This window comes from Schistocerca piceifrons, chromosome 1, assembly GCF_021461385.2.
Source record: "Schistocerca piceifrons isolate TAMUIC-IGC-003096 chromosome 1, iqSchPice1.1, whole genome shotgun sequence".
NCBI classification, from domain to species: domain Eukaryota; kingdom Metazoa; phylum Arthropoda; class Insecta; order Orthoptera; family Acrididae; genus Schistocerca; species Schistocerca piceifrons.
Genome location: NC_060138.1, coordinates 761,127,764 through 761,150,220, shown reverse-complemented (window position 1 = coordinate 761,150,220; position 22,457 = coordinate 761,127,764).

The following is a 22,457-nucleotide window of genomic DNA, read 5'->3' as shown; positions in this document are numbered from 1 at the left end:
GTGGGCATTCGGCTCCGAAAGCCCATATCGATTATGTTTCATTGAATGGTTCGCACGCAGACGCTTGTTGATGCCCAGCATTGTAATCTGCAGCAATTTAAGGAAGGGATGCATTTCTATCACGTTGAATGATTCTCTTTAGTCATCGTTTCTCCCGTTCTTGCAGAATCTCTTTCCAGCCGCAGAGCTGTCAGAAATTTGACGTTTTACCAAATTCCTGATATTCACGGTACACTCGCGAAATGGTTGTACGGGAAAGTTCTCTCTTCATCGCCACTTCGGAGATGCTGTGTCTCATCGCTCATGCGCCGAGTATAGCACCACGTTCAAACTCACTTAAATCTTGATAACCTGCCATCATAGCAGCAGTAACCGATCTTCGCCAGACACTTATGTAGGCGATGGCGACCGCAGCGCCGTATTCTGTCTGTTTACATATCTCTGTATTTGAATTCTCATGCCTATACTAGTTTCTTTGGGGCTTCAGTTTATAAAGGTTTCTGTTGAATTGTCATAGTCATATTTTACCTAAAATTGCTTAAGGAACCTCTATTCCCTCATTCTCTCTTAGCACTAGATAAGAGACAGTGAACATGATTTCAGTGTGACGTATGTCCAACTCATTCTTCCCATGATAAAACGCTAATATTGAATGAAAAATTTCGTTGCACTTGTAAAGGAGGGAATGCTACAAAAAATTCCTTGCTCTTGTAAAGGAGGAAATGCTACAGTAGGATGGCCTGCCAGGTTCCCCGATTTTATATCTCTTAATGACTGGCTGTTCGCGGCGGAGGTTCGAGTCCTCCCTCGGGCATGGGTGGGTGTGTTTTTCCTTAGGATAATTTAGGATAAGTAGTGTGTAACCTTAGGGTATGATGACCTCAGCAGTTGAGTCCCATTAGATTTCACACACATTTGAACATTTTTTTCTTAATGACTTTCTGCGGGGACCACTCTAAGATGCAGTCGACGTGAATTCCTAACCTCGTCAGACGTTTAGCAATAATGAATCGCTGCAGTATGTGCGGCCATTTCATTCAGAGGTATTTTGTGTGGTCATCTATCTCTCGAACGGCGACTGCAAATATGAACTGATATCAATGATAAAGAGATCAATCACGTTCATCTTATGCCTCCAGGTGTTCAGCCCAGTTTATCATTGCCATTTTATGCTGGAAATTTCGTCATCTTAAGGTGCTGCGTGCTGTGTTGCACTCGCTCCCTGGATTCAATCAGACTGGGAACTGTTATTGATGTCGCTGGGCTATTTATAGATTGTTTCGACTCTTGACACACGCTAAGCTCTTCGATGCTCATTTGTTTTTCAGAGTCTACAGTGTTATTCTCTAAAACGCACACTTTACCAGTGTTTTCCAGCTGTGCTGAACGATTTGGACAACGAGATCCTAATAACTTAAGTGCCAAACTTCATGCTTTGTCTAAATTGAAAACTCCAGGACGATGTCAAAGTTGATCATGGTCAGAGAGGTGTGGCAGACGTGAAGCTGACTTCGATACCTGTAAACAGTTTTAATCTGCCGACAAGTCTTAAATTGCAAGTATCTGCAAAGCAACAGGGTTAAAAGCCTAACATTGTGACTTAAGAAAGACACGCAGCATACGTTTTAGATTATAATGCTTCCCCTCCATTGGCCGTTTCAGTCCTAATATTAGAACCAGTCCTAAAAACTGGTTTCTTCTAATGGCATGCACTTTTTAGTTCGCCTCCCTTTATTACCTCTTTATTACGTAATTTCTCTGATTAATACGTAATTTCGGTCTATAGCACCACATATCGAGTACTTCTTTTTTCATTTGAACCAATCTGTTTCTCATATTTCAGCCATCTTTCTTTATCTTGCTACTAAGATAAAATTCTTTCACTTCTTCTGCCGAGTGTTTCCGAAAGTCCGTGTATAGCATCCAAATTACCATTACTGTTTCTCTTACTCTGCAAGAATTTAATTTTCGTTGTCTTTATCCCCAACATAATCTCTCTGCCAAGTGATCATTCAACAACTCTTCTACAAATTTTTGTTTCAATCGTAAAGGTGCTGTCACTTACGATGATTACCATTCATGTTAGTTTCTCCTCCATTATTATTCTCGTTCTAAAATTGTAAGGTAAACTGTAATTCATCCACCACACTTAATTCGAGTTTGTTTTTCTTGATTTTTGACTTTCATTCCTCAATTAACTTTATTCTTATTCTTTTCGGGTTCTGAGCATGTTGTACTACATTATTAAATACTGCTGAAACAGTCCTTCATTTTCAGAAAACCACTTCACAATATTCATTTTCTAAGATCGCCCTCCGTTACTAGATACACACTAGAATATGTTCACAGCTATAATTTTCAATACGAAAGGATCTGCAGATTCGATGAATTTTTTTGAGTAGTTTCGTGATGCCTTCAGCTGCCATCTCTTTATTTCATGTACGATTATCCAATTCTGGCCTTAGGCCATTTTGAAATATTTTATGGATGATTTTTTGATAGTAAATTATGACATGTATATCGTTGCTCCTATGACTCCATGTTATGCTCATAAATTTTGAGATATTTTACGCTATTTTAGGAGCACGTTACTTTCGAGCAGTTGTTGCGAGGCCCCCAAAACCAACAACTTGCCAGCCACGTGCCTTCCAGCCAACTACGAGTCCCAGGGTCCGCCAAACCAACAACACACCCCTCGAACAAAGACGAAGACAAAGCTCGCGACTTATGATCTGATCGATATCGGCAACCCAAGTAGTTAATAGCGCTAGCGGAGTGCCATACCGCCTAAATTAAAGTCGCCACGGCTCAAAAAGCAACGGCAGTAACATTAAGAATACGAGGATGTGCACTGTTAAATGCAGAGGAGAGAGCGAATAGATGGGAAGAGTACACTGAATGCCTCTGTGATTGGGATGACTTGTCAGATGCCATGATAGAACACAGAGATCGATAGGGAAGATTTACAACTGAAAGAAGATCAGCCCTCGGTCACTATTTTTAACCTGATTTCGACACGACTAGGAGTGTCTTCCTCAGAATTTAACACAAAGAATGGTCTATATTCTATAAGATGGTCACAGAGTTATGAGTCCGTTTCGCAACCTGCACCACTCAAGTAACGAGCAGCCCTTAGTGGCTCGCCATCACAGTTTTCTTTATCTTAAATTTCTTTCTGACTAATGCCCTTTTGGCATATTTATTATTTTATAAATGACATATAAGTACTGCCAGTCTTTCCGTACTTATACTCTATCATACATTTTTAGTCATAACTCTGTGACCATGTTATAGAATATAGACCATTCTTTGTTTTAAATTCTGAGGAAGACACTCCTAGCAGTGTCGAAACCAGGCTAGTTTGTTAAAAATAGTGACCGAGGGCTGATCTTCTTTCAATTCTAACTATTCACGGTCTCTTAACGTGCAGCCATGTACAAGATTTTGCGATAGGGAAGAGATAGGCGATCCAGTACTCGTAGAATCAGAATTTAAAATAGGTTTGGAGGACTTAGTTTAGACAAGAAGAGAATAGAAGCTTTCGAAAGGTAGTACTACAGAAGAATGCTGAAGTTAGTTGGTTAGATCACATTACTAATGAGGAGGTATTGAATAGAATTGGGGAGAAGAGGAGTTTGTGGCACAACTTGACCAGAAGAAGGGATCGGTTGGTAGGACATGTTCTGAGGCATCAAGGGATCACCAATTTAGTACTGGAGGGCAGAGTGGAGGGTAAAAATCGTAGAGGGAGATCAAGAGATGAATACACTAAGCAGATTCAGAAGGATGTAGGCTGCAGTAGGAACTGGGAGATGAAGAAGCTTGCACAGGATAGAGTAGCATGGAGAGCTGCTTCAAACCAGTCTCAGGACTGAAGACCACAACAACAACAACACAATATCAAACAGGGCAGAAGGGATGGATAACATTACATTTGAATTTCTAAAATCAATGGGGAAATGACAACAAAACGACTATTCATGTTGGTGTGTAGAAAGTACGAGACTGACGATATATCATCGTACTTTCGGAGTAACATCACCCACATAATTCCGAAGATTGTAAGTGCCAAGTGCGAGAATTATTCCCCAATCAGCTTAACAGCTCATGCATCCAAGTTACTGACAAGAGTAATATACAGGCGAATAGAACAGAGGACAATCAGTTTCGCTTGAGGAAAGGGAAACGTACCAGAGAAGCAGTTCTGACGTTGCGGTTGGTAATGAGAACAAGACTCAAGAAAAAACAAGACAGGTTCATGCGATCTGTCGTCCTGGAAAGAGAGTTCGACAATTTAAAGCTGTGCAAGATGTTCTAAACAGGATCGCGTTATAGGAAAAGATTACAGGGAAAGCCGGGAAATATACAATATGTACAAGAACCAAGAGGGAACAATAAGAGTAGATGCCCAAGAATGAAGTGTACGGATTAAAACGTGTTTCAGACAGGGATGTAGTCTTTTGCCTCTACTGTTAAATGTACACACTGAAGAAGTAGTGAGGAAAATGAAAGAAAGTTCCAAGGTTGGGATTAAATTCCAGGTGGAAGGTTATCAGTGACATGATTCGCTGATGACGTTTCCGTTCTCAGTGAAAGTGAAGAAGAATTACAGACTCTGTTAAGTGGAATGAACAGCCAAATGACCCCCTGCAGGTCTGGGGGATAGGATAGCCCTGAGGTATTAATGCCTGTTGTAAGAGGTGACTAAAAGGAGTCTCACACGTTTCGGCTTTACCTCCATTTTTACAAATTTTCCCGCAAAGCGAGCCAATTAGGGAGGGCGCCTTAAATGGTGCATCGTGTCAAAAAATTGGTTCAGATGGCTCTGAGCACTATGGGACTTGACTTCTGAGGTCATCAGTCCACTATAACTTAGAACTACTTAAACCTAACTAACCTAAGGACACCACACACATCCATGCCTGAGGCAGGATTCGAACCTGCCACCGTAGCGGTCGCGCGGTTCCAGACTGTAGCGCCTAGAACCGCTCAGCCATCCAGGCCGGCTGCATCGTGTCCATCATACGCTGAGACCTCTCGCATTCTTCGTCGATGTGGATCTGTACTTCCGCTCATTCTCCAGCTGTTAGTCGATGTCACCCTCCTGGGTGCATTTTCCTCCATCCTATGTGCAGTACCACTTTCTGTTCTGTCGACAAAATGGACTTCTTAGCTCGTTTGCGCCTGATATCCAGCACGGTAGCCAGTCTGTTGTGGTGGGGCCACCATGTACCCTGTTAGTTGAAGCCTCCCACCTGACCACACAGGGATGGCTCTGCTAATGCCTGAGCCGCTAGCTCCCCATGTATCCCAAGGGGTAGCTGCCTGCCACCCTCGGGCGTTGGGACTCCCGGCAACGGCCATCCTGTCACGTGGCCTTTGCTGCAGCTGAGTGGCGCCATGGGGAGGGCCCCTCGTCGGAGTGGGTGGCATCGGGACAGATGATGCACTATGAAGTGTACCACGTCATCACTTTCTGGTGATCATACATCAGCAGTGTCTAAGCATTCCAAGTCTCAGTACAACACAAGGAAGTATGACCTCAAATAATTCCCATCCCTGGCCACACCACGGGAGGAACGCCAGGCTAAGGATGGCAGCAAACCTTGTTCGCCACAGTACCTCATATGTATGACAGCTGATGGGGACTCCTTTGTTTCAATGAAGTCTCTGTATTTTGTTGAGCATTTAGAGGACAAGTTTGGGGAGATGGAGGGCTTGTCCAAAATGTGGTCAGGGTCGGTCTTGATAAAAACGGCATCCTCTGCCCAGTCATGGGCATTACTCACTTGTGATGCACTGGGGAATCTTTTCATTACCATCACGCCGTGTAAGAGGTTAATATGGTCCAGGATATTATATTCGACAGGGACCTTCTTTTGCAGTCTGACGACGAGCTGCACACCACCTAAGAGCGACGAGGTCCAAGGCATAGTCAGGTTGCCACCGGTGCCTTCATCTTGGCCTTTGAGGGTGACACTTTGCCTGGGAAGATCAAGGTGATGGTCTACCGCTGTGATGCCAAGCCATATATCCTTTCCCCGTGTAGTGCTTTAAGTGCTGGAAATTCAGCCATACCTCATCACACTGTACTTCTGGCATGACATGCTGCGATTGAGGATGTCCTTCGCATCCCAATACTCCATATGTCTCACCTCCCATCTGTGTCAACTGTGGAGAGCATCATTCCCCTTGCTCCCCAGACTGCAGGATTTTACACCTGGAAAAGAAAGTCATGGTATATAAGAACCTGGGCCGACTAACCTACACTGAGGCTAAGAGGAAATTTGAAATCCTCCATCCTGTGCCTAAGACCTTCTCATTCGCCACCACTACAAGAACAGTTCTAGCCCCATCACTTCCAAGAATTCCAGTCAACTCTCAGATCCGGAAGACTACATGTGCCCCCTTGATGGCGGGGGGGGGGGGGGGGGGTGCACTTCCCTCACTTTTGCTCCCACACCACCTACCTCAGGAGCACTGTCCCCTCAACCATCAGGGACACCAGTCCCTACTTGTCGCTAGGAAGGGGTCCCTTGGGTCTCTCCCTTCCTGGGTTTCTGCTAGTGAGAAAGATGTCACCCACCAGTGGCTGCTGAAGCGCCCAGAATAATAGGGGTTCATGATCATCCTCAGTCCCTGAGATTGAATCAGTGAAGCCCTCCCAGCCAGAGAAACCCAAGGAGTAGCGAGAGACACCCAAAAAGAAGACCCCCAAGACCAAGGGAATTGCGGTGACATCCACACTACTGCTGCCTACAAGCTCTGCGTCTGAGGATGGGGTGGAGATTCTGGCATCTGCTGAGAACCTAGATCTCGCCGGACCCTCACACACAATGGATATAGACTGCTCAGGAAATAAGTCGGTGGCGGCAGGTGACCTTGAGGCGTAAACTGCCTCATTGAATGGTCCATGCCTTCCCAGCCTCACGATCACATTATCCTCCAGTGGAATTGTGGCGGTTTTTTTCACCACCTGGCTGAGCTACAGCAATTGTTAAGCTTTACACCTGCTTTCTGCGTTGCCCTCCAGGAAACCTGGTTCCCTGCAATGTGGACCCCTGCCCTTCACGGCTACAGAGGATATTACAAGAACCAAAGCGAATATAACTGAGTGTCAGGTGGAGTTTGCGTCTACGTCCTGAACTCGGTATGTAGTGAGCCTGTGTCCCTTCAAACCGCTCTTGAAGCCGTGGCTGTCAGGCTACAGACAATGCAGGATATAACTGTCTGCAATATATATCTTCCTCCAAATGGTGCAGTATCTCTGAACGCATTGGCTGCACTGATTGCTCACGTCCCTAAACCTTTCCTACTTTTGGGAGAATTTAAGGCCCATAACCCCTGGTGGGGTGGCACCGTGCTTACTGGCTGAGGCAGAGATGTCGAAACGTTACTGTCTCAGTTCGACCTCTGCCTCTTAAATACTGGGGCTGCCACACATTTTAGTGTGTCTCATGGTAATTACTCGGTCATTGATTTATCACTTTGGAGCCGAGGTCTTCTCCCATCTATCCACTGGAGAGCACATGACGACCTGTGTGGTAGTGACCACTTCCCCATCTTCCTATCACTCCCCCAGCATCAAGCCCATGGACGCCTACCCCGATGAGTCTCGAGGCAGACTGGGAAGCCTTCACCTTTGCTGTCACCGTTGACTCTCCCCCACATAGTGCCACTGATGTGTTTGAGCAGGTAACTACTACGATAGTTTTTGCGGTGGAAAATGTGATCCCTCGTTCTTTGGGGTGTCCCTGGCGAATGTCGGTATCCTGGTGGTCGCCGATAGGCGCTGAGGCAATTAAAGAGCGTCGGCGAGCTCTACAGCGACGTAAGCGGAATACTTCCCTAGAGCAACTAATAGCCTTTAAACGGCTCCATGCCCCCATTCGCCAGCTTATCAAAAGGCGGAAGCAGGAGTGTCAGGAGAGGTATGTCTCGACTATTGTGTACCATACGTCATCTTCCCAAGTCTGGATGGAGATCAGATGTGTTTTTGGGTACCAAACCCCAACAGGTGTCCCTGGTGTTACCATCGATGGCATGTCATCTACCGATGCAAACACGATATCCGAGCACATTTCTGAGCACTATGCTCGAGCCTCTACATCGGAAAATTACCCGCAGCCCTCTGCATACTCAAATGGCGGATGGAAGGGAAAGTCCTCTCGTTCACTACACGCCTTAGTGAACCCTATAATGCCCCATTTATAGAATGGAAGCTCCTCAGGGCCCTTTGACATTGCCCTGACACAGCTTCTGGGCCAGATCAGATCCACAGTCAGAAGCTTAAACATCTCTTGTCTGACTACAAGTGACATCTCCTTGTCATCTTCAACCATATCTGGTGCGATGGCGTCTTTCCATCGCCATGATGGGAGAGCACTATCATACCAGTGCTGAACCCTGGAGAAAACCCGCTTGATGAGGATAGCTATCGTCCCATCAATCTCACCAACGTTCTTTGTAAGCTGATAGAATGTATGGTGTGTCGGCAGGTAGATTGGATTGTGGAGTCATGTGGCCTACTGGCTCCATGCCTGGGCGGTTTCCGCCAGGGTCGCTCTACCACTGATAATCTCGTGTCTCTCGAGTATGCCATCCAAACACCATTTCCATGTGTCAACACCTTGTTGCCATTTTTTGATCTACGAAAAGTGTATGACACCACTTGGTGACATCATATCCTTGTCACATTATATGAGTGGGGTCTCTGAGGCCCTCTCCCGTTTTTTGTCCAAAATTTCCTGTCGCTTCTTACTTTCCATGTCCAAATTGGTACTTCCCATAGTTCCCCCCATATCAAGGAGAATGGAGTTCTGCAGGGCTCTGTATTGCATGTATCTCTGTTTGTAGTGGCCATTAACAGTCTAGCAGCAGCTATACGGCCGTCCTTCGCACCTTCTCTGTATGCAGACGACTTCTGCCTTTCGTACTGCTCCACCAGTACTGGTGTTGCTGAGTGGCGCCTACAGGGTGCAGTCATGGGCTCTAGCCCACAGTTTCCACTTTTCAGCTGCAAAGTCGTGCGTTATTCACTTCTGTCAGCGTCGTACAGTTCATCTGCAACCAGAACTTTATCTTAATGACGATCCCCTCACTGTAATGGAGACATATCAATTCTTAGAACTGGTTTTCGACGCCCGATTGACTTGGCTTCCTCACCTTAGTCAGCTTAAGCAGAAGTGTTGGCAGCACCTCAATGCCCTCAGCTGCCTGAGCAACACAAATTAGGGTGCAGCTCTAGGGAGCCCTTGTTCAATCCCTCTGTAAATATGGGAGTGTGATTTATGGTTCAGCGGCACCCTCAGCGATGCGTTTACTCGACCCAGGGCACCACTGTGGCGTTCGACTAGTGACGGGAGCTTTTAGGAAGAGTCTGGTGACCAGCGTCCTGGTGGAGGCTGGGGTCTCTCCATTGAAAGTTAGGTGCACACAACTGCTTGCCAGTTACATTGCACACGTTCATAATTCTCCTGTGCATCCGAATCACCATCTCCTTTTCCCACCCATGGTGGTTCATCTCCCGCATCAATGGCCCAGATCAGGGCTTACAATTGCAATTCGCGTCCGATGCCTTCTATCCAAACTGGAGTCCTTGCCGTTACCACCTATACTTGATGTCAATTCATGTACAACTCCATGGTGTACGCCTAGGCCGCGGCTTCGCCTGGACCTGTCACATGGCCCTACGGACTCAGTTAACCCCACAGCTCTACACCGTCACTTCTTGTCGATTCTTGACATGTACCAAGGCCATTATGTGGTTTACACCAACGGCTCTATGGCTGATGGTCACTTCTGCTCCGTGTATGTCCATGAAGGACATATTGAACAGCATTCCTTGGCAGATGGCAGCAGTGTCTTCCCTGCAGAGCTGGTGGCTCTGTCTTTTTCTATTGAGCACATACGTTCATGCCCTGAGAAATCGTTTCTTCTATGTACTGACTCCTTGAGTAGCCTACAAGCTATCGACCAGTGCTACCCTTGTCATCCTTTGGTAGCGACCATCCAGGATTCCATCTATGCCCTGGAATGGTCCAGTCGTTCAGTGGTGTTTGTCTGGAGTCCAGATCACGTCGGAATCCCAGGCAACGAACTTGCCGACAGGCTGGCCACACATGTTACGCGGAAACCGCTTATGGGGATCGGCTTCTCTGAACCTGACCTGCGTTCTGTCTTAGGCTGCAGGGTTTTTCGGCTTTGAGAGACGGAATCGCAAACAGTACGCACAACAAACTGCGTTTCATTAAGGAGACTTCCATGCGGGCCTCTCACAGGGAATCTGTTCTCCTCTGCTGGCTCCACAATGACCGTACGTGGCTAACGCATGGTTACCCCCTCTGTCGCGAGGACCCACCTCAGTGTCACTGTGGCTCACAAATGATGGTTGCTCATCTCTTGCTGGACTGTCCACTTTTAGCCGCTCTGCGGCGGACTTTTAACTTTCCCAGCATCCTACCTTTAGTGTTGGGCAACAATGCCTCAACAGCAACTTTAGTTTTACGTTTTACTCGTGAGTGTGGGTTTTATCATTTGCTCTAGTTTTCACGCATGTTCTTTGTCCCTCTGTGTCCTCCGCCCTAGCACTTTTAGGGTGGAGGTTTTAATGTGTGTCAGAGTGGCTGACTTCTCCTTTTTATCCTCATGGTCGGCCAGCGACTGTAATCTGTTCTCTTTATTTTACTCTCTTCTAACTTTTTCTTGCATCTCTCTGTTGTTTTCTTGTTCTCTTTTGTTCCTTTTATTGTTTGTTACATTTCCTTTGTTCTTGTGGTTTTTCCTTTCTTTTCGTTTTGTCTTGTACATCTCGTTTGTTTTATTCTCACCCTTGTAGCATTATTTTATTCGGAACAAGGGACCGATGACCAAGCAGTTTGGTCCCCTCCCCCCTTTTAAACCAACCAATTGTCTAATGAGTACAGCATACTGTTTGAGAGGATATGGAAGAAAGACGAATGTAATGAGAAGTAACAGAGATGAAAACATTGAGAAACTTGACATCAGAATTGGGAATCACGAATCAGACGAAGTTTAGGAATTCTGCTACCTAGGATGCAAAATAGCCTGTGATGGACGGAGCAAGGAGGACATAAAAGGCAGCGTAACACTATTGAAAGGGCCAGGAGAGGTCTTTTAGTATCAAATATAGGCCTTAACTTGAGGAAGAATTTTCAGAGAGTGAACGTTTGGAGCACGGCATTGTAGGAAGTGAAACATGCACTGTGGGAAAGCCGGCACAGAAGAGAATCAAAACATTTGAGATGTGGTGCTACAGAAGAATGTTGAAAACTAAATGGGACCGTTCATTCCACTCAACATATTATGAAACCCTCCTTCGCTTCCACTGCTACTTTGTCCTACTTCTCATTACTTTCGTCTTTCTTCGACTTATTCTCAGTTTGTATTCTATACTCAGTAGATTGTTCACTCCATTCAACATATTGTGTAATTCTTCTTCACTTTCACTGCCTCTTTTTGCTACTTCCATTACTTCCGTCTTTTTTCGATTTACTCTTAGTCAATATTCTGTACTCACTAGACTGTTCTTTTCATTCAACTTATCCTGTTATTCTTCTTCACTTTTCTTTGAGGAGAGCAATGTCATCAGCGAATCATATTACTGATATTCTTTCATCTTGAATTTTAATCTCACTCTTGAAACATTCATTTACTTTAGTCAGTACTTCTTCGATGCATAGACTGAAGAGTAGGAGTGAAAGGCTAAATCCCTGTCTTACTCCCTTTTTAAGCCGAGCACTTCGTTCTTCATCTTCCACTCTTATTGTTCTATCACGGCTCTTGTTCATAATGTATATCACCTGTCTTTACCTATAACATACCCCGGTTTTTCTCAGAATTTCGACCATATTGCACCATTTTATACTGTCGAACGCTCTTTCCAGGTCGACAGATCCTACGAACCTGTCTTGATTTTTCTTCAGTCTTGTTCCTACCATCAGTTGCAAGGCCAGAATTGCCTCTCTGCTGCCTTTGACTTTCCTGGAGCCAAACTGATTGTCATCTAACAAATTATTTTCTTTTCCATTCCACGGTATAATACTCTTGTCAGCAACTTGGCTGCATGAGCTCTCAGGCTGACAGTGCGATTATTTTCGCACTTGTCGGCTCTTGCAATATTCGGAATTGTGTGGATGATGTTTTCCCGAAAGTCGGATGGTACTCATATTGCCAGTCTTGAAAACCTATACACCAACATTAACAGTCTTTTTGTTGCCACTTGCCCCAATGATTCTTAAGTCGTCCAAAGCTCATTTACATCCTGATTCTAATACTGGATCCCCTATCTCTTCTATATCGACACTTGTTTCTTCTTCTATCGCTTCATCAGACATGTCCACTTCTTCAGAGAGGCCTTCAGTGTAGACTTTCCACTTATCTGCTTCCACCTCTGCATTTTACAGTGTAATTCCCATTCTACTCTTAACGTTATTACACTTGGTTTTCATTTCACCAAAGGTTTTCTTGACTTTTCTATAGGCTCAGTCAGTCCTTCCGACAATCATTTCTTTCTCGCTTTCTTCATACGTTTGATGCACCATTTCGCCTTAACTTCCCAGTACTTTCTATTTATTTCATCCCTAAGTAACTTGTATTTCTGTATTCCTGAGTTTCCTTGAACATTTCTGCTCTTCCTTCTTTCGGCGATCAACTGAAGTATTTTCAGTTAGCCATGGTTTCTTCATAGTTACCTTCCTTGTGTCTATGTTTTTCATTCCAACTTCCGTGATTACCCTTTTTAAAGACGTCAATTCCTCTTCAACTGAACTGTCTACTGAGTTATTCATTATCACAGTATTTATAGCCTCAGAGAACTTCAAGCGTATTACTTCTTTTCTTAGTCTTTCCGTACCCCACTTCTTTGCACATTGATTCTTCCTGACTAGTCTCCAAAATTTTAGCCTATTCTTCATCATTGTCAAATTATTATCTGAGTCTGTATCTGCAGATGGATATGCCGTATAATGCAGTATCTGATTTTGAAGTCTCTGCTTGATCATGATGTAATCTAACTGAAATCTGTGCGTATCTGCCGGCCACTTCCAAGTATACCTCCTCCTCTTGTGATTCTTTAACAGAGTATTCGCTATTACTAACTGAAATTTATTGCAGAACTCAATTAGTGTTTCTCCTCTCTCATTGCTACCAGCAAGCCCATATTATCCCGTTACCCTTTCTTCTGCTTCTTTCCCTACAACCACAATCCAATCCCCCAAGACTATCAACATTTCATCTCCCTTTACATACTGAAATACCCGTTCAGTATCCTCATATACTTTCTCTACCCCTTCATCTTCTGCTAGCGACGTCACTATGTACACCTGTATGTTGTCGGTGTTGGTTTTCTGTCGATTCTGACGAGAATAATCCAGTCATTGAACTATTCACAGTAACTTCACAACGAATTCTACTCCCGTTACAGCATTTTCTGCTGCTGTTGACATTACCTTATATTCATTTGACCAGAATCCCTGTGTTCTTTCCTTTCAACCTCAGTGACCACCACTGTGTCTAGATTGAGCCTTAGCATTTCCCTTCTAGGTTTTCTAGCTTCAGTACCACTTTCAGACTTATGACATTCCACGCCACGACTCTTATAAGATTTCCTTTCGTTACTCAATCTTTTTCTGACGGTCACCTCCCACATGGCAGTCCCCTCTCGGAGATCCGACTGGGGGACTTGTCTGGAACCTTTTGTCAATGAAGAGATCATCACGACACTTTTTCAGTTACAGACCACATGTCCTGTTGATTAGTGTTATGTGTCTTTAATGCAGTGATTTCCATTGCACTGTATCCTCATGTCGTTGGCCATTGCTGATTCTTCCTCCTTTAGGGGCAGTTTCCCACCCCAAAGGCAAGATGGTGCACTGAACCTCTGTCCGCTCCTCCGCCTTCTTTGACAAGGCCGTTGGCTGTATGTGGGTGACTTCTTATGCTGGATTTCTTCAGCCCCATTGCTAATAATTTATGCGGTGGCAGATTTCGAACCTGGGACCGAGGACGTTTTGATTACTAATCAACCACGCTACCCCTAGACCTAGATCCCCAGTACGTTTACTGATTACAGCCCACTGTCTGCTCAATGGATACATTTTGTCAGCGCTAGTGATCTGTTAGCCAATAACTGTGTCGTCATCAATGAGAATTCCTCAGTGTCATAAATTTCATTAGAAATCCCAAATGACATTACTTTCGTCACGTAGTTTTCGTGCCAAACGTTCTTCTAAAGTTAAGAAATCCTGCATCTATTTGGCTTCCATGGTCCTTGGCTTTCAGGCTGTCAAGGTAGAAAAATGCATGTTTTTCGGTGGATCGATGGCTTCAAAATCCATCGTGACTGACGTCGAAAAAGTTGCTTCTGTTCGATATACCTCATTATTTTTTGTCTCAGAATATTTTGTAAAGACTGCATAACGTATGAATGTCAGTGAAATTGGACGATAGTTTTGTGGATCACATCTACTACCCGTTTTGTAAACGGGTGTGAGCTATGCTTTCTTCAAACTACTGTGCACGGTTTCGTGTTCAAGGGATCCACGGTATATTACGATTAAAAGAAAGGCTATCGTAGCCGCAAACGCTGTATAAAGTCTGACACAGATATCGTCGGAACTTCATTAAAATTTAACAAGTTTAACCGTTTTGCTACGCCGCTGACAGTATTATCTATTTTACTCATTTTTGCAGTGGTACAAGAACTGTACTGGCGCTGTAATACTGGATTTTTCTTTCCAAAACAACGTGCAAAATCGGGGTTTAGCGTTTCTGTTTTTGCTGTGCAACTCCCAGTTCCAGTGTCATTATCACGGATGGATGTCCGGAAACTCACTTTGAATTTTCATGACACAGCCTTTACATTGGGGCAGAATTTCTTTCCGTTTTGCGAGAGATCTCGAAATAAGTTCCTACAACGGAAGCAGTTGTACGGTTCATCAGTTGATCTTTTAACGGCCAAAGACATTTCTTTAGTATCTTTAGACCCATATTCCTCTGCTTTGTTTTACACATTTTATGCAGTAGTCGCTGATTCCTTAGAAGGTCCTGTAAAGAGACTTTACACCACCAACAGTTATACCATGTACATAACCATATGTAGCCAGTGGAAATGGAAATGCCGTGGGTCTAGAGCCTCCCGTCGGGTAGACCGTTCGACTGGTGCAAGTCTTTCGAGTTGACGCCACTTCGGCGACTTGCGTGTCGATGGGGATGAACTGATGATGATAAAGACAACACAACACCCAGTCCCTGCGCGGAGAAAAATCCCCGTCCCAGCCTGGAATCGAACCCGGGCCGTTAGGTATGACATTCCGTCGCACTGATCACTCAGCTACCAGAGGCGGACTATGTAGCCAGTGATTCACAGCCGATTCTTCTGAATTTGAGCTACATTTCCTCTACATGCTCCCAGCCATAGCTAAATGTTTCGAGTTTCTCTTTGTAATATGACATTGCTGACTTTTTATCTAATTTATTGAACCTGTAAATGTTCCTACATCTTTTAATTGTTCTTTTTAGGTTCGCAATAATTACTGGTGCAGTTGACTCATGGTCACTAATACCACTTTCAGTGTGGACACTCTACAACAGGTTTGGTTTGTTTATTGCCAAAGATATAATATATTTCAGTCATGAGCGCATTTCATAACTAGGTATGCCAAGTCAGAGAAAAGACTCGATTTTCACAGTATGTGTTGTCACGCCGCCACTTACAAAATGTTAATTATCTAAATCGTTTGTCGGATGATTAAAGTCACCTCCAACGATGGGAGTATGATGGGCGAACATAAGAAGTAGGGAACCGATAAAATTAGAATGTGTATCGACAACTTTGTCCGAGATACCGACTACACATTAACGGTGCGTGGTAGCGAACTCATGTTACTGGCTGCTAATAAAGAAGTATGATTCATATTAAACAAAGTTAAGAGAACACTGACGCTACGGATGACAAAATATCTGTACGAGGAGTGAATCATTACACCACATTTAACTGTGGAGCTCCGTCACTTCATAATCTGATGAAGAAAATAGCTGTGAATATGTGGAAAGCTCGGAATTGTATACAGGTTTAATGCAAGAAGTTTACCGCGAACTTTTTTATGCAACGGTGTAAATGATAACAATATCGTCATTTGACTATTTTATTATTTAGTTTTGGACAATAATGCAGTTTCCACTCTATGACCATTATCATGTGGTTTATGAACATCCTATGATAATCAGTAGTACTTCATAGTGAGTCAACAGTGAAATATGGCTGTAGTTGTGGCAAATGTGACATTGATTGGATGGGTTTTGGCATTGGTGAGATGTTTGCTGTACTCTCAGATGTTGCATATGGTGTTCTACAGCATGTAGTGTACCTTATAACAATACGATAACAATAATCAGTAGAAAATGGCTGAACAGCGTTAATTATCGAAGGACTGGAAAAGAAAAATAAGGAACATTCTCGTGCTTACATCCAGCCACCTTCTGTGGGTTAGCTGCAAAACTTAAGAGAAGATAGGTTTTCACTAATTCTTACTTTAACACAGTCAAAGTGTGTGATAGAGCTTTTTTGTTTGCAGTGAAAGTAACGTCGTATACGAAAAATGTGACGTTGCCACAGGTTAGTTAGTTGGGAGAAACATGTTCTGACTCTGGACTTTGAAGTGATCGCAGCGGGGAGGCCAGTAAAGTATCAGAAGAGGCTCTCCCTTGGAGTTGCAGATTATGCAGTGAGACAAGAGGATAGTGGAACAGGAAAGAAAGCGTTGTGTCCTTCAGGAAGAATTAGAGATGGCATATTTTTAATTAGACAGTTTGAAGGGGAAAAAGATAAAGGGAACTGAGAGAAGGTAGCGACTAAGAAGCAACAAGCGAAAACCTCAGAAATCACATTTGAAATTTCTACTAGCAATCAGGTTGGCTTGTTACCTGAGATATGGAAGAGCCTCAAGCAGTTTTTAAATGAAGTAAAGTATAGCAGTCTTGAAGGAAAAATTTAAGACTGGTTGGTGGAGAAGCCAAACAGAAAGAAAATAGACCTTTTGCTAGATAAGCAGTCACAAGAGAGTAGTAGTCAAAATGCTGCACGAAAAGCTAGGTGCAGAATGCGAGATCACAAGCATCATGAAACCCAGTGCCAAGCTTAGCCAAGTGACAAAGAACATAGGGGCTTTGTGCAGAGGTTTTGATGAAGACTGTCAGGTACTTGTAGTAACAGGAGCAGGAAACAGTCTGAGTAGGAATTTAGAGCATAGTACTAACGTTGAGCTGGAGGAAATGGAAGCAGCAACATCACACACTCGTGTCGGATTTGTGGAGTTTTTGTAGTGCAATCATCAGTCCTGGGTCAACACAACTGTCAGGAGTGTAAACAAAGAGCTGAGTGAATTGCTTTTGACTGACACGAGTCTTGTGGCCGTGTCGTACCTGTTGCTACAGTTGTGAGATGGGTATACATAAATCATGACCTGTACGTGAATAGGACCGGAACGAAGTGATCAAATAATCATTTTGCAGCAAGTGCAGGTGGGACCACAAGTTCACAAGACAAAATCCTTGTGATTATTTGAGTCAGAGAGGCACTTCTTCCGTATTGGAAACAGGTTAAAGACAGACCATCTTGAAAGAAATTGGAACAGAATATACTGGTTGATGACAACTAAAGTTCAGCTATTCAGATATCTCCAGAGTGTGGAAACGATTTACACTGGAAATATTAGTTACAATTTTGGCCACCAAGAACGAATCTGGGGCTGTTAATGCAATAAAGACGTGTGGAAATGTTTCCATATATCATGGATTAGGAAGAGGATATGGGCAGAAAAGGTTAAACAACTCAGAAAGGCATAATCTTGATTTTATTTTTAACCGCCAGATACACAATTTGTTCAGTGTGAGTACTTGACACGTTGATAAGATGCTGTACAGCGCCAGATTTGCACCTGACAGCCAAATTTGGAACTAATTTTTTCTAGCCTAAATAGTTTTCGCGTTAACGCACTAGCATATTTGCCAAGTTTTGTTTTGCTGCCGTACGATAATTGCAGCTCACACTGGACATCTGTGAGTTGCTGCCCTTTAGTACTTTAATATAACCATCCAGTAAAGTAAAATTAATTTGTTTCATCACAACAATAAGGAGCTGATAAACATGGTAGATGAGCTTCTTGTAAGTCCAGAAGATATGGAAAATTCTGAAGTGATAGATGTTCTGTGCCTCTCTGAACATTATGTAACCAGAGAGATTGGGAAGTTAAATATAAGGGATTATCAACTAGAATCATTTTCGTGTAGACTTAACATAAAAAAGGAGGAATTGCAAGAAATGTAAGGGTTGGACATGAAATAAAAAATATTGAAGCAAGCAGTCTATGTGTAGATCAGAACCTCAAAACATGTGCTTTTGAGTTGTTACTGCATAATACTTCTTACAGATCGCCTCTAGGAAATTTTCAGACATTTTTAGAGACTTAAGTGTAAATTTATTAAATGATTCTGATAGGAAAAATGAGTGGGGATCATTATTTCTTCGTTTAAGTATAATTTTAGTGGTCAATTTTCCAAGTCGTGTACAGCAACAAAGCAGAACCCATACTGATTATTTATAGAAAGTGCTTAGGCTGAAACCATTAAGCCGGCCGCGGTGGTCTCGTGGTTCTAGGCGCGCAGTCCGGAGCGTGCGACTGCTACGGTCGCAGGTTCGAATCCTCCCTCGGGCATGGATGTGTGTGATGTCCTTAGGTTAGTTAGGTTTAAGTAGTTCTAAGTTCTAGGGGACTGATGACCACAGCAGTTGAGTCCAATAGTGCTCAGAGCCATTTGAAACCATTAACTTCCTCCCAATTGTGTATGGCCTATCTGAGCATGGTGCACAGTTAATGGAAATAAACAATGTTGCACCTGACAGCTGAGTGGCATCTTCGTACAAGGCAGAGAGGCTTAATAATGACAGGGCACACTGTTCAGTGTTTTAAGAAAAATTCAAAAGCAGTGAGATGGGATGAAGTTTATACACTGTATAAATGGATGCTAATGTGAAATTCATTTTACTCCATAGCAAATTGTGTCAATGTTTGAAAACAGTGTTCCCAAAAAGTTATCCAGAAATTCTATACAAAAAGCAAGGAATCTATGGATAATTAAAGGAACTAAAATTTCGTGTAAGTGGAACAGAGAAATTTATTTAGAGGCCAGAATAAATCAAGCTCTGATGTTACTTGCATTCTACAAAAAAAGTGTAATATTTTGAGGAAAATCATTAAGATGTCCAGAAATGCTACATCCTGACAGAAATTAATAATGAAGATAATAATATTAAAACTATATGGGATATTGTCAAATGGGTGACAGGACAACCAGTGTACAATATAACACAACAATTAAACTAAATAAGGATGCTGTGAACGTTAATTCACCAACTGCTAGTATTGTTAACAATCACATTCTAAATTTGGAAGCAAAAGCAGAAGTAAATGGTTAAACTGAAGAAGCAGGAGAATATAATAGGCATGCCATTCCGCAAAACTTTAAGCAACTACATGTAGCACCAACATTCTTCAGTGAAATTAATAGAATTGTAACAATCCCAAAAAGCAAACACTCATATGATGTTGCTAGAATTTCAAATAGAATTCTGAGAAGTTGTTCTAACTTCATGAGTAAAGTTCTTAGTGATGTATGGAGTGCCTCACTGGCACAGGGAATTTTAGAGCCAGTTTAAAATATGCCATTATTAAACCTCTTTATATGAAAGGTGACAAGAAAGAGTTAAATAATTATCATCCCAGTTTACTTACTGACAACATTTTCAAAATATTCGAAAATTTGCATCCAGTCGTATTCCTTTCATACGTGAATGACCTTCCAGTTAATATTCACCAAGCACCATTTGCCGATGCCACTAAAGTATTCACAAATCCTTTCCAGAGAAAGCAAGAGATAGGACTGATAAGATGTTTTCAAATAATAATTAAATGGTCCTCTGTAAATGGACTCTCCCTTAATTTCGAGAAAACTCACATATTCTGTTCTTTACAGCAAATGATCATATCAGCAATTGAAGCAGGACAAGAACAAGGGTCAGTGAACAGGATAGAATTATCCTAATTTTTGGGTTTATGTATTGGTGAAAACTAGAAATGAAAGAAGTAAATTACTGATCTGCTCAAACAACTGAACTCAGCTACTTTTCTTCTCCATATAATTGCTAGTCTTGGAAACAAAGACATCAACCTCCTGACATATTTTGCATACTTCAGCTCAATAATGTCTTATGAAATGATTTTCTTTGATAACTCATCACTTAGAGAGTCTGTATTGATCGCACAAAAGCGACAATTAAAAATAATATGTGTTGTATCCCCATGGTCGTCATGTAGGCACGTTTTCAAGGAGTTAGGAGTTTTAACTGCACCATCACAGTACCATATATTTGCTAAAAAAATTCGTCATAGATAACTCATAAAAAACTTCAGAAGACTAATGATGTCCATGCATATGACATTAGAGGAAAAAAGTGACCTTTATTACCCTTTACTGAAGCTGTCACCGGTCGGTGTGGCCGAGCACATCTAGGCGCTTCAGTCTGGAACCACGTGACCGCTACAGTCGCAGGTTCGAATCCTGCCTCGGGCATGGATGTGTGTGATCTGCTTAGGTTAGTTAGGTTTAATTAGTTCTAAGTTCTAGGGGACTCATGACCTTAGATGTTGAGCCTCATAGTGTTCAGAGGCATTTTAACCATTTGAAGCTGTCAGTGGCTCATAAAAGAATTCGATGTGCAGCAACAAACATATAAATATTTGATGATTTGCCCAATAACATAAAATATCTGACAGCCAACAAAGCCAGTTTTAAATACAATCTAAAGTTATTTATTCTGAATAACTCCTTCTATTACATGGATAAATTTTATTTAAAAAGTGATACCCTGAAAAACCCCTAGCTTTTAAGCGTGGTTACTGAGTAGATTTAAAAAATAACATGTTCATTACTGTTAACTCTAATCACAAATATACAGGATGTTAAAAAAGAGTCCAGTATTTTGAGAGCTGGAGTACTCACCAAAACAAGAAATAAGTTCAGCAAATGTGGGCTCTAAAATCCATACCTTAAGAGCACTTGTTCATCTTCGATACTATGAAAGAGATCTCTTCTATTGAGAGCTCTTTGCTTTCCGTCTTTTGATAGGAGGTAGCGTGAACCAAAACAAATAAAAAAATGTCCAGTGAACATGGGCTCTAAAATGCTTACTTTAAGAGCTAAGAACACTTGTTCCTCTTCAATACTGTGAAACATCTATTCTATTGAAGAAGTGTTCATAGCTCTTAAGGTATACATTTTGGAGCCCATCGTCCCTGGACATTTTTCACTTGTTTTGGTTCACTCACTTGTTTTGGTTCACGCTACTACCTGTCAGAATAGGGAAAGCAAAGAGCTTTCAGTTGAAGAGGTCTCTTCCATAGTATCGAAGATGAACAAGTGCCCACAGTTCTTAAGATATGCATTTTGGAGCCCATGTATACTAGACTTCCTTTCTTGTTTTGATGAGTGCTACCACCTCTCAAAATACCCGACACTTCTTTTTTAACACACCGTTTACCTGCTCCGCATAATTTCGATAAAAGAATCGTTCAAATGATTTATGGAACATATAACCAACTAACTAAGTAATGAACTAACAGGCAAACGCTGAAAGTGTTATCATTAGAAAAGTTTACATGATTGCGACTTTTTAAAGCAGAAATTTTCCTACAACGTTCACAACATGCGTTTACGTTAGGAGGTACTGTAGCTATTTGTCCCAAACATGCTGGCCACATTCCACAGGGAAACGTCTAGCAAAATATCGCTGGTACTCAGACAGCTGCAAATCGTAGGTTCCATTCTGTTGTGTTCAGCATCATTTGACCTGTTAGACAATTATTAAGACAAATTGTCTACTGTCTGCATTTCCACATCATAATGTTCTTAAACAATGTACAGCATCTGAACTAGCGGCAGATACACACAGGCTGTCCATACACTTAATGTTATGGACTGCTCCTAGAGGAGTAAGCATTCCATATAATTCATAAAGTTTATCTTCATCACAAATTTCACACTATTTCACAATTAAGCAGTGTATGAAGGAAGTAGGTAAGGAACAATTGCAATGCGTGAATTCGCTTTCAGGCTTTGGGTAGTAGGAATACTGAGATACGCGCAGATGTAGTAACTTAACAGAAAAATATTAAAGTTCAAAGAATATATGACAACGTTTCGGTACCATCAGAAAAAATGTCTTTTTAGCTTACAAAAATGCCATGAAGGGCCATTTCTTTCTATGTACTTCAAAATATTTCTAATTTATTTCCCTAGAGAGTCTGATGAGACACATACTACCGTTACTTCGTGGTTGGACGAAATACGCAGCCTGATTCGTTATCTGATATGAAGACTGT